The sequence below is a fragment of the Cynoglossus semilaevis genome, chromosome 15 (assembly GCF_000523025.1).
Source record: "Cynoglossus semilaevis isolate Cse_v1.0 chromosome 15, Cse_v1.0, whole genome shotgun sequence".
Taxonomy (NCBI): domain Eukaryota; kingdom Metazoa; phylum Chordata; class Actinopteri; order Pleuronectiformes; family Cynoglossidae; genus Cynoglossus; species Cynoglossus semilaevis.
The window spans coordinates 18,850,621-18,861,411 of NC_024321.1; positions in this window are offsets into that span (position 1 = coordinate 18,850,621).

Below are 10,791 nucleotides of genomic sequence, written 5' to 3' on the forward strand. Positions count from 1 at the left end.
GGGGACAAGCTTCCAGCTGTCTGTCTTCACACCGTCCACATGAAAAGAGCCTGAAATAAGGGTAGATTAGTAACGAGGTCCACGGAACATCGGTCCAACTAGGAGAAAAAAAACTAGGAAAAATTCAGACAATTAATCGATCAATCCACGAGAGTCGACTCTGAAAAAAGTTTCCGTGAATTGTGGATGAATATTTCTCTGCTGCCTCGTCGACATCAACATCGTACGGTAACTTGATTAGAGAATCTAAAACCTCGCAGAGAAAAGTCAAAGGTCAAGTTTATTATTATCATTAGAATAATTAGTTACTTGTTTTTTTGTTTGTTTTTTTTTCATCTATTTTCGCAGCTACAGAGTTCAGACCAGTTTTCATTAACAGTTAATCCCACAGTTTGGTGACTTTGGTGAACCCGTGGACAGACGCTGTGGAACAGTTCGTATTTTGATCTCTGTGAGAGTTTGTTTGTTTTCTTTTGTTTTTTTTAAATAACAAAAGATTTATCTTTCCCTCGGCGGCACTTGTAAGTAGAAGATTATTTATATCGTGGATCAATACGGCCTCACCTTCCTGTACGAGCGTTAAACATTAATCAGTGTTTTATGTTAAATGTCTTCGCTGCCGTCGCTGCCGTCGCTGCGGGGCTGATGTAATTAGACGTGTAGCTTGTTTCTCTTTTATGTTTACATTAAAGAACAGAGCTCTCCACCCCGGCTGAGTTTGTCAAACACAAATGAAAGGTTTCGGACCAACACCTCCGTTAAAACTAACGGGATGAAAACACTTAGAGAACAGAGAAAGGTGGAATAAAAATATAGTAATCCAGTATATGAATGAATCCATATACTACAAATACAAATATTTAACAACTTTGTGTTTAAATCAAGGCCATTTAGAACTCCTTTACAAACTGAACTAAGAATATCTAAGTGAATTTTCACCAAATCTGATTGTCCTCCTCCTCCTCCGGCCTCTGAGTCCAGATAATGACCGTCTGCTCCGACTCTGAAAAGTCTCTGCCTTGAAGCTCTCTCCAGACTATTATCCCTGAGAGGATTCTTCTTTTTCTTTTTTTTTTTGGGGGACTTGTAGGTGAAGTGCAATGACATCACTGCTACTTAGCCCGATGTTGTCAGCAGTGACCTTTAGCATTAATAATACCATTAGGTCTACTTGTACGGCACAGGTCTGCTACATGCTCTACCGTCTCCTAAAACTCAGCGCAGGACGAGCCGTGAAAATCAGAACAGAATTATTTTTAACTGACTTTGACCTTTAACAGACGACGGTGGGAAGAAATGAACTCAACTTCATCCATCATATATTTGTTTGTATGATATATATAAACACAGACGACGGTGGGAAGAAATGAACTCAACCTCATCCATCATATATTTGTTTGTATATTATATATATATAAACACCTATATTTACATTTATATGTCTATATTTACACACATATACATATATTTGCCACCACAGTACACAGGCTGGCGCTGCAGTATTTTGGTTTTATAGTATACCTCTCTATTTACCCCGATACTTCCCCCCCAGTACTGCTTTTACTACTCTGCAGGGTGATTAAATAAAAGCAATCAGCGCCTCCTGGCTGCTGAAACAACTCTGCTAGATCAATAAAAATGATAAACTCTTAATGAACGCCACTCTTTATTCCCCCTAATTCTGCCACCGCTGCCAGGGAAAAGTCTCTCAGCGCAGTCCCCGGAAAATAATATTTATTTGCTCCCAATGCAAATCAGTAAATATATTTTAAAACAGAACGACGACACAGCTCTGTCCTTTATCGCTGCTTTTCAACAAACACCTTGGTCCCTGAGGGGAGGGTTTTAATTGAATTAAATTAACCTTCCATCTTTTGGGTGTAGTAACGTGTGTATATGTGTGTGTGTGTGTGTGTGTTTGTGGTGTATCTGTTGTTGTGAGGACACTGTGCTGGTCTGTACTTAGAGAGACAGTCGTTTTTGGATCAATATTAGCTTCGGAGTTGGGATTAGAATTAAAGTCAGACTAGATTTAGGATTAAGATTAGGATTAGACGAAGTGTGGATTCAGTCCAGGTTAGGGTTAGTGAACGTATCTGTCTGTGAGAAGCACCGCCGAACCACAGGAACCAGTTTGTGTGTGTGTGTGTGAGATATATAGAACAGCTTTATGTGCTGCTCACACACACACACACACACACACACACACACACTCACACTATAGGAGGAAAGTCTGAATCAGGGCTTTCAGTAATCAGTGTCACATTGTCAGGGAAGCTGCCTTTGACTAATGAGAGGCGCTGACAGCCGGGCGGCGTTCTCCCCTGGCTCTGCTGAGTGGGACGGATCTGTTTCAGGGCCTTTGTCAGGTTCATTCTGCCTCTGTACCCCCCCCCCCCTTCCCTTCCCTTCACTTCTCTGGTTTTCCTTTTCTTTTTCTCTGCCAGAGTGTCAGGGAGAGCAGTGACTAGTGGTCAGCCTCAAGGACACCTGCTGGCATCCACACGGTAACAAATTGACCATGGGGGACAAGGTGTCTACAATTTGCCTTCAGAGATGAAGAGGTTTACAATGTTCAAACCTGCCTGGACCCCAAACCCCCTCTGCCCCCTCCTCCTGCCCCCCCGGGGCATCAAACTGTGGTTCTTCTTGGAAAAGTAGAAACAGGGACAACAGTGGTGGGGGGGGGTAGTGACATCATCACCCCCCCCCATCATCATCTTAATGGAATAATTAAACGTCAGATATTAAACCTGATCGACTCCATCGATCAGTCGTTCTTTCAGGACCAGCTGTTCGTCACAGATCACGGTCTGATCAGATTCTCCACAGAGAGATTTGATTGGAGCAGATCAGGGCGGATCAATACTGCAGGTACGAACATATCTAGGTGTTCTTAAAGGACGTAGGATCAATAGGAGTAAAGCAGGGCCGGTTCTGGACGTTCTAGACCTGGTACCTGGACCTGTCTGTCAAATCATTAGCGCAATTTGTCTAGATTCACGTAGAGGGCGTATTGAATATATCAATACACCGAAATATCACGATATTTTATTTCATGATAATATTCTACAGGACTGTATGGATTTTTTATGAACGTTTTCATTAAGAATTAAAGTATTGCAGTATCGTGCCTAAAGTATCGCAATATATTGTATCGTTGCACCTACATCGTGATACATATTGTATCACCAGATTGTTGCTGAGGTGTTAGTCCATTACGACTGTCTCTGTACGACTGTCTGTTTCCTCCGGTGCCAGTCCGACACCAACACGTTTGTTGTTGGTCCCACTGCACAAGTTAAAGCCTCCAAACTGCCTGGACACCAATCAGAACCAATCAAAACGCGGGACGATACACAGGTGTACCGTCAGCCGCGGCGTCTTCACATTACGGGGGCTTTTCTCACTTCATCCTCACTGGCTGTTTTCAGTCAGGCCTACCTTTGAGCTAATCAGGCCGTCTCAGTTCCTGAGAGGCCCCCCCAGGGACGGCGCAGCCACCGGCACACTTAATTGGTTCATTTGTTCCGTCATGTTTTGCTGAGCAGAGACAGAACAGGAGGAAACGCAGCGGTGGAACCATTGTCTCCTCACTCGTCTCCAAGGATAAGAGAAAGTGACACATGAATGCTCTTGCAGAAAGATAAATGAAGAATGGAAGTTTGATAAAGTGTCTAATGAAAGGACGAGTGCAGGGGATTTTCTGGCTGTGGATGTCCTGTCTGAACCTCCAAGTTCTTTTCACTTCATAATTTTGCTGCCGTGTTTTTTTTTTTAACCACATTTAAAAATGTTTCTGTGGCAACATAGAACAAACTATCGACGGCTGAAGAGACATTTGTATCAAACATTTCAACCTTATAAATGATTTTTTTAAATTTTTTTTCAAATCGTGATACAGAATAATATGGTTAATTTCTGAGCTTTTTGCTCTTAGCAACAACAGTCAGAGTCTGCAGAAAGAGCAGGGTTCACTACTTGGATTTATTGGTCATGAACGGAGGCCGTGTGTTGGCAAGAATCTGACGATACGATAAGTATCATGATACAGATCTGATATACTGCGATATGCTGTGATAAACGATGTCTCTGTAGTCCAGTGTGATCCTGGTCTGAGACTCTGTTCCATCTGAACATCAGTTCCTAACTCTGGAACAGAGGGATCTACATTTGGAATCACTAGAGAAGAAAGAAAAGAAAAAGAAAATGAACCAACACCAGGAATATTGGACTGGGAGTTGGGGAGAAAAAAAATCAAAAACTGATGGAGGAGGAGATTGATACGGGATCAGGATATTTTTTACAGCTCATGCCATGAAGGTTTGGTTTGTGTTTAAAGATAATGTGGTGATGGTCCAGGGATGAAGACCCTCTAAACGTCAGAAACACCAACATCAACGACAGTCTTTCACCAAACAGATTCTTATTCCTGACTGATTCCAAATCCCACCAAACACAAGCTCTGATTAACAACCCAAACGTATCTACACCACCTGCTCTGTATATCTGCCCCTGTGTGGGGTAAATGACATTTCCGACTTTCACCACTGTTCATCCGTTCACCCAAGAAGAAAACTCTTCTTTTTCCCTGAACCTGCTGCAGGTGGTGACATATAAGAGCTGCTTACGACGACACAATCCAGTCACATGGAGAGCGGCGCCGACACAGTGGCTCTGCGTGTGCTCCCTGAGCTTATCACTTCCATCTGATGAATGCGCTTGATGTGATTGGAAGGCAGGGCCGGGCCCGGCACCATGCGGCTTAATTCTCTCATGCCTGCTCCAGAGATTATCTGCCATGATTTCCCAACATAAAATAAAGATGGATAAATAAAACTCAGCAGCGTACCAATCCAATAACAATGAAAAATCATAAAGGTTTCTGGTTGTCGCCGAGTAATTTATTCACCACTTACTGGAATACCTGGAGCGAGGACAATTCGGTGGAATTGTAGGGTGACAGAGAAGGAGAACGTTACGTCGTCGTTGACGGGTGTGAGATTACGGCTGCCGTTAACTCCCAGGATAATACTGCAGCAGTAATCAGATGATGCCTCATCAATAATGGATATCATCACGTGTTAGGGTGGAAAACAAAGGCACTGCGTCAGTGAAGCCTAGCCTAGCGCTCTGTCTGACACACAATCTGAACGCGCCGCTCTCAGGTGAGAGCGAGATCAAAAGTTAGTGACGCGTGAAGACGATTTGGTGGAAACGACGACAAACATCAACTTAAATATGGCTGTAACGACCACTGGCTTCTAGGTTTAATAACGCTGCAAAACCAACACCGCCACCTACTGGAATAGTCTTCACGCCTTGATGCACGATTCATTTTTTATTTAAAACGATGAGAATTTTCGATTTTGAACTGATTCACGATGCGATCTTTCAGGTTAAACAATGAACTCTATCCCGAATCTGAGCAATGAATAATTGTTGTTTGCTCAACACGCTACAACACCGCCCTGGCATTTGAACCGACAACCTCAGATTACACTTCTAACATGGGCTGCTGTTCCACTTCTGGCCTGTTTTTGTAAATCAAAAGTGCAGCTGAAGCTCAGTGTTTGTGCTTCAGTCCGACGACACGCGGCGCCGCTGAGAATGATTACAGGTAACACCGTGGCTCTCCCGGTGACAGATGGACCGGTGCTAACCAGCAGACACCATAAAGCTGAACCTGCTGGTGTGGAGTGGAGTGGAGTGGCGATGGAGCCCGATGAACAGGACATCTCCACCACTACTCATACAGAAGAGCGCTGTCAGCTGCCTCTGTAACGAGCACTTCCAGCAGAGGGATGGGCAGAGTCCAGCTCACACTCACCCACCTCCTGCAGGAGTTTGATGAAGACGGAGCCGGCTCTTGGCTTCTTGCCCTGCCGTCACACTCTCCTCCTCAGTCTCCACTGCTCGTCCCACCGCGGGGCAGCAGGACGGCCAGAGCTGGGCCTGATGTCTGGGGGAACATTTCACTCTGCAAGTCTACAAGAGGAAGACATGAAGAGACAGTTGTTATTTAAGTCTCAGAGTGAGTGGTGGACACAAGGAATCCAGACCTGACTTCTCTGGTTCAGTCCCTGATCTTTTTGGATGAAATGAAGATGGTCATTATTCACTCTGAACTGACCACAGGTGTGAATGCAGCGTGAATGATCGATCCATGGTTTAACCCGGCTCAGACCCGGCCACTGCTGGGATTAGATCCAACTCCCTTCAGACCCACAGTAGATAATGATCACATTAATGAATAGAAAAGAGCAGGAGTGAATGGTGTCCGCTCTCGTCTTCAGTGTTTGTGTTTCCATTCCACCTCTGAAGAGACACTGATCAAATCAAAGGAAACACGACTGAACACCCGAGGAAACCGACGCCTGGACTAATGTTTCAAAATTATTATCCTGCCTAGAACCCGACTCGACTTCCCCTCATAAACCCGGTGCCACGTCATGCAGACGGAGTCATTCAACATCATTTCACTTTTCACCTCAAGCTGCCAATCTGTGTCGTGCCGCCGGGCCTTATCTTTGTCCGTGCACTCGCTAAAACCAGGGGAATTTCACAGTGTTCACATTACTTCTGCCATGATGGATGTAGCAGCAGCAGCAGCAGCAGCAGCAGCAGCAGCAGCTCACAGGCTGCAGCTCAGTGAATTTGCTAACCTTTTACACCAGTCCAACCCTGCAGCTCGGCGGCACAACGACTATCACAGCAAACATTGCACAGCAGATAACGGCGGCTTTGGTAACCCGTTTGTACACACACCCCCAGGGTTCTTCAATCTGTCACAAACACTGTAGATTTATGGAGTGCAACTGCTGTGCAACATCTTTTTGTTTTTTAAACACCAGAATAAAACAGTAAAAACAGCAGCCTGTCCGGAGCGTTCCGACTCGGCCGCGGCTCCGACGGCTGTTCAGTTATGGCCGGGTTTTCGTGTCTCTGCGGTTCACTCTCTGCTTAGGGTTAGAAACAGGGTCAAAAAAGACAGATCTAAAAGTAGCTGCTGTTACCATAGTAACTGTGATCGCTGACAAACAACACTCTGTATCCTGACGATGAAGCAGCTCATGGTTTTAACAGTTTTTATTCTGGTGTCATGAAGCAGATCTGCTCCGTCTGCGGGGCTATCACCACTGCGTTAACACTCAGACTCTATCTCTGGACACACACATTTTTTTTTCCTTTGACTGGAAGCCGCAGGGCTCAGCACCTGCAGCGCGAGTTCCCATTTAAAAGTCAAAGCTATCTCCTGAAGGTTACATGTCTTCACAAACCCGTGCTCCTCAGAGAAAGGTGGTTTTTGTGGCACTTTCCTCGTGTTTACTACATCCGACGACAAACAGCGGGGAGCGGGCAGAAGTGACAGGCAGCCACTGGTCTGAAACGGCACGACGGCGACAGCTGCGGTCGCGTTGTGGCGGTCTCTAAAACGGCCGCTGATGTCATTAACGTGTCAGAGGAAGAGAACGTAGATGAGCATCAGCGCCGTCCTTCAACGAGGGCTGAAGGGAAATGAAAAGCGAGAAGCACTTTGTGGACAAAAAGGAAGACGGAGCATTCAGCCGAACACGTCCTTGGAGTGGGAATCTAACCGCACGTCTATTTAAGGTTCACTCAAGGTCTAAACAAATGAGACTGTCACCGGCACAGGTGATTGGCTGGAGACTGCGGCGGCAAGGTTTCCTACTGGGGAACCAATGTACAATAGTACCCTGAGGGGCCGACTGCAGAAGGACGTTTAGCCTCCAAGTGGCCCCCTGTTGTAACTCTATCTCGGGGGTGGCAGGGGGCCCTCAGCTGGGGCTAAGTGGAGGTGTGTAAGTCAGTGTTCCTCCCCTCCAGCTCTACCACCTCCCTGGGCTGGGAAATGGAGCCGGTGACTGATGGATTCTAGGATTTCCTGCATCCGCGCTTTTGTAGGTGGCAGTACTTTGTGTCAAATATTTATTCCTGGAAAGTAACACAGAAGAACCGAGGACTGCTGGGATTTTTTACCAGTTTGTACAACGTTCAGAGGAAATGGAAACATCAACGACTGCTGTAACGGCTGAGGAGTGAAAACAGAAATAAAATAAAAATCTGTGTTTGAGTTGAAATAAGATTAGAAATTATAATCCTGATAATCTGTCATTAATCCAAATTTACTAGATTTTTTTTATAGTTATTATTATATTATTATTATTGACATAAGATAATGATGCGTCATCTTGACTCCACAGATTACAATCTTTATTTCTCTAATCATAATTAAATGTTTGAAATTAAATACTGGATTAAAAACGAGTTACAAACAATAATACAATAACATTTGGTTTGAAAACACTGTGAAATACTACTGTGAACTGAAGTAATACTTCAGACTAAAAGTACTCTGGTGAGAACAAACTTCAACTTCTGAGCTTCTGCAGTAGATTTAAAAAATAAAAAATTTGTTTTTGTAAGATCTCTGTACCGTTTTCTCTCTTTAAGCCCCGCCCCAAATGCTCTCATTGGTTGACACAATCTCAACCCAGTGACATCATCTCCTCTGGTCCTGGGTTCATTCAGACCCGCTGAGCAACAACGTTTTAGTGACTTTAATTTGTTACTGCGTTGAATCAACATGAACTAATTAAGTACGGTAACGCAGGTCGTTAGAGAACGGAGAACTGGAGAAGTGGAGAACCACCAGAACGTGACGACTCTTCCACATTTACATTCTGCTCCTGGAGCCTTGATGACGACTTAAATCTTACTTCCGACTCATTAGCCATTCCTTCACGGAGCCAAACCGACAAACGTAAACAACACCTCCTCTCGTCCAATCACACGTCGCTCACACTCCGGTGCCGCAGCTGTCAAAAGGAATCCAGTGTAGTGGCTCCTGTCCAAGGACGCCTGAGGACGAGGACGAGAGAAGCCCAAAGGGTGACTGAAGGAACCATAGCTGTTATGACTTGATTGTTTTTATGTTTAGCTTCAAGGAAACGTTGGATCCTAAAAAATGTCATCAATCCTCAGTAACTCTAACTTTGTCAAACTTTTACCTAAGATTGTTCCTGACGTTGTCAACTTAGTGTTATTTTTTCATCTGTGGATTAAAACACCAAAGATGATCAACACGCTGCCACGCCTTAGAAGAGGACAAAGATTATTTTTGGTTTTAGACTCACTTCCTCACCCACCAGATGAAGGTCTGAGGCTCACAGTTTCTCTCCCCCCCCGCCCCCCCGGCCCGACCCCCCATGAACCGACTGATCAGATCTTTCCACCCGTTCAAAGCGGCGTTCACCTCACAGCCGACAGGGTTTGACAGTGTTGCTAAACTAATGTTTCATCAGGCACTTGATCCCACCATGAGAGTGATAGCATCTCTAATGCACTCTGATGTGGCTGTGTAATAACATTAGGCTTCACCTAGTGCTTACAGTAATCCATGTGAAGTCATGAAGTGAAGTCATGAACAGCACAGACTCGTTCTCAACTCGCTGACGTTCTCCACGACGGGATCAGCTGAAGAAATTCACTCTGTGATCTAGAATAATAAAACAATAAAAACAACTCCAGCTGTTCTTTATTTCCTGCTAACACCACAGTCATTAACTGTTAAAAATATTCTGTCTTCTCTCACTCTCTTTAACTGTTAAAAATATTCTGTCTTCTCTCTCTCTCTTTTTGTTTCTGGGGCGGTTGTAAACAAAACAAGGTACATTTTCCATGGACGGATCCTTATATCAGTGGGGTGAAGGATGATGTACTCGGTCAGACTTTAATCCTGATTACTTCCATACTTGATGTCAGGAGCAGCTATAAATCCACACCAAGTAGGACACAGATAATGAGGTGTGTGGACGGCGTGGCCTCACGCCGCTCCGTCTTGTCTTAACTGTGTCTTTCAGCTCTTTTATCTCATCATCCATCTTTTTTTCTCATTTCTCTGCCTATATTACAAAGCAGTCGACGTCGGTGTCTCCAGCGGCCCCTGTGGTGAGGTCAGGGATTTCACCGTGACTCCAAAAACATCACACAGACCCAAAAATAGGACAATGAAAGAGAACGTGGACGTAAAACACATGGAAATGAATTTGCTGTAATTATCCTGACGGTTCAGGACCACGGACAGTTCTGGTGTAGAAGACAGTTATCAACTTAAAGAAAGAGCTCTTTTATGATTGGAGAAAATTTGAACATATTATTAGGTTCAAACTTAACAGCGTTGACGTCGACCAGAGAAGTGTTTCTTTAGTCCATGATAATTAAGTGATTAGGAAATAACTACGTGTTAATATTCTGTTCAGTAACACACGCAACCAGGGCACACAATTCTAGTAAAGCTCTCTCTCTCTCTCTCTCTCTCTCTTTATTTCTTCTAAACTATTTCACCCAATCATCAAGCAGAAGTGCAGCTGTCCTGGAAGTATTCCAGTTTTCCTGCATTTATCCGTTCTGACTGTTGTCAACAACAAAATGCTCGAAGCTGAGCCTCAACAGTGTTTAATACACACACCACGGCTACAAAAAGTCTCTGTGTATCTGAGTTATTATCTCACATATTCCATGTCTCATACTGTAAACACACATTTGGAAGTCATGGATCAACACCCTACCAGCAGGTGGCGTCCTTTGAGGCATATATCCAGTATATCCGACGCTCCACGTTACATACGCAGCGTCAACACCATATGTAGCAGCGTTTGGTCACGGACGCTCCTCCAGGCTGCGACCTTGTCAACCTCTTGTCTGTCAGCTAGCTGTGCTAACGAGCTAAAAGCAATCTGGCAGCCACCTTAGAAAAATGGAAAGGTG